Raw genomic sequence first — 3,511 nt, 5'->3', positions numbered from 1 at the left:
ATATTTATAGTCTTCAACAGTAACCCTAAACTCCTTAGAAAAATAATATTTTAATTAACTTACATAAAGATACTACATCTATATATTTTTTAATTTCGAAGTTCACTGTATCTATAAAGAATAAGATTTGTTTGTAACATGGTAAATGGGATTAAATCTATATGTAAACAATTTCTAGTTTTAACTTATCTCCTTAGATCCATTTTTTTTTAACTTACGATGAAGTGATGTTACTATTATTTTAACACAAAATAGGAATTAGATTAGATTAACTGATTACAACCATAGTTCGAAGTTCTCCAGATTCAGACAACACATTATACAAAAGAGAGGTTAATTCCCATGGTCCTGCAATAAACCAGTCTAGACAATAGGGTTTACTAATTCCTGCATATAGTCTTGCACAACACATTGCGGTGGGGCTGTATGAGTGATCTTGTCTCCTTCCATCTCCATTCCTAGTTTTGCCAGTTTATGTGCCACTATGTTTGCATCGCGGCATGAAGGAAGATAACCACCCAATTTGTCTTGATAAGTTTGACTATGTCACAGATGACTGCACTGAGCTGATGATGAGGGTATTGTTCAGCTCTATCTAACATGATTTTGAGGGCCTGAGCATCCGTTTCGACCTCCAGTCTTGAGATGTTATGATCTTTAGCAATCGACAAACCTTCCCTGATAGTGATTAGCTCCGCAGCCGCCGGATTGGCCGTAACAAACTTGATGGAGAAATCCATAAACCAAGATCCATTTGTTCTCCTAATTACACCACCTCCACTTGCTTTATCATTTGCCTTCCATGAACCATCATTATTTAACTTTAGATAGCCATGTACCGGCGGCTTCCAAACAATAGCTTAATGAGGCTTGATGGTGTTCTTTGCTTGATTCTGAAAAGCATCATTATTATAATTGTAGTCTGAAAGAAAATGATTAAATTGAGTTGACGATCTTGCCATGGCACCTTCAAACACCCTTTTGTTTCTATTTTTCCAAATGTGCCATAAAGCTATTACAAAGAGCTCCAGCCATTTCAAAGATTGGGATATGTTAAGCTGAATCCAGTCCTCCCAGTTCGCATTAAAAAAGATATGGACATTCACTAATTTAGCAATATGACTAGTTTCTAAGATTCTTTTCCAAAGTATGCTTGCATGAAAACAGTTTCGAAAAAGGTGAATATGAGACTCATTATACATGTAACATCATTGACATTGAGGATCAAATTTTTTTATCCTTTTCTGTAAAATGGTAGCTGTTGGGAGAATCTCATGCACAACATTCCAGAGCAACATTTTATATTTAAAGGGAGCATCGATCTTCCATAATTTTGCCCAGGAGATAGGCTGAGAATGTAAATTTCCAAGCTCTTGATTTTTAATTCTATAAGCAGATTTAATGGTGAAAGCACCATCATTAGTATAGGTCCAACTTAAACCATCATTAACCAGAGCGAATTTGGGTAAGGGGATTGAAAGGATCATGGCAATAACATCATGAGGGAGAATAGAAGCTATATGATTAAGATGCCATTTTCCATCATGAATAATATGGGAAACCCTCCAGTGAGCAATTGCTTCCGGAACAGTAATGAAATGGTTTTTATAAAGAGGTTCCATTCCCACCCAGTGATGATACCAAAGAGAAATATCCTCCCCATTCCCTACGTTTAAAATCATACCTTTTTTGAGTAAATCTCTTCCCTTGAGCAGGTCGCGCCATATGGAAGAATTCGAAGAGTTTGGAATAGCATCCATTAAGTTCGTCCCTTTACAATATTTATTTTTTAGGATTTTGACCCACAATTTTGAAGGCTGCGTTAAAAATTTCCAACCTAGTTTAGCCATAAAACACAAATTCCAATGGTGAAGATTTCTGATCCCTAAGCCTCCCTCCAAGATAGGTTTGCATACTTGATCCCAAGAAGTGCGGGCAATGTAATGCCTTTGCCCTACCTTATTCCATAAAAATCGTTTAACATTTCTTTCAAGATATTCTAGGACCCCCTTAGGAATAATATTGGTTTGCATGACGTGCAGAGGGTAAGTGTTAAGGACAGATTTAATTAAAGTGCATCTACTCGCCATATTAAGAAGTTTTGCCTGCCACCCCCTTATCCTATCTTTTGTTTTGTCTAATAAATTGAAATAATATGCTTTCTTAAGCTTATTGGGTGTTATATGGATGCCCAAATATTTCCCAAAATCCGAAGTAACCCGCAAGCCTGAAAGGGACGCAACAGATTGTCTAACATTATGATCCATCTTTTTTGGAACAATAATTGTTGATTTTGACTTGTTGAGAAAGAGACCAGACATCTGACTAAATTGATTAAGCACATCTAGGATAAGCTCTATGTTAGCCCATGAAGCCTTCCCAAAAAGAAAGACATCATCAGCATAAAAGAGATGAGAGAGGTCTATATCCTTTGTAATCATGAGAGGTTTCCAAAGTTTCAAGCCAATTTTCTGCGCAATAATAGATAACCGCTCCATGCATAAAACAAAAATATAAGGGGATAAATGATCCCCTTGACAAATACCTCTTGAGGGGAGAAAATCCATGGTAATAATTTCACCATTCCATATGGCTAAAATGGTTGGGGAAGAAATAACACTCATGATAACTTTCACCAATTTCATAGGAAAATTGAAGCCAATTAGAGTTTCCCTAATGAAAGACCATTCTAGGCTATCAAAAGCTTTTGTAAGATCAATTTTTAAAGCTATTACATTTTCGTTCCTCCTAGCTTTGTTAAACATGTGAGCTACCTCTTTTATGATAATGATATTTTCGTCAATAGTTCGATCCATTATGAAGCTTGATTGGAGAGGGTTAACTAACTTAACCATAAGAGGTTTCAATCTAGTGGTGATGGTTTTAGTAATAATTTTCAAGATTGTGTTACAAAGTCCAATGGGCCTAAAATCATGAACTGTACATGGCACATCTTTTTTAGGAATTAGGCAAAGATAGGACTTGTTAATGATATCCGGAATTGACTCATTTTTAAAGCAACTGTTCACAAAGGAAGCAATTGTTGATAAAGAATGGGCTGAATGCCATCTGGGCTAGGGCATTTAAGAGGGGCCATGGATTTGACAATTGAACCCAGTTCTTTAATAGAGACAGGGTTAAGCAGATCCTGGGACTCTATGGAAGACAAGGAGACTGGGGGGGGGGGGAAGGAGGGTAGAGAATTACAGGAAGTATGATTTGAAGTGAAAATATTGATGAAAAAGGTGCGAACCATTCCTTGAAGGACCGAATCATCATGAATCCAATCACCCACAACATTCTGAAGAGCATGAATTTTCCCTTTTGACTTTTTAATTTTTGCCAAAACATGAAAATACCGAGTATTATAATCACCATGGCGCCGCCAATAATATCCCGCTTTTTGAGCCCAGATTCTACGCTCAATAAGATGAATATTATTGAGGTCCAGAAGAAGAAATTTTTCGAGATTTATTAAAAAACCGGAATCACGAAAAGTAAGAGAGATTTG

This window comes from Beta vulgaris, chromosome 1 (genome assembly GCF_026745355.1).
Source record: "Beta vulgaris subsp. vulgaris cultivar EL10 chromosome 1, EL10.2, whole genome shotgun sequence".
Taxonomy (NCBI): Eukaryota; Viridiplantae; Streptophyta; class Magnoliopsida; order Caryophyllales; family Amaranthaceae; genus Beta; species Beta vulgaris.
Note: the sequence above shows the minus strand (reverse complement) of the source record.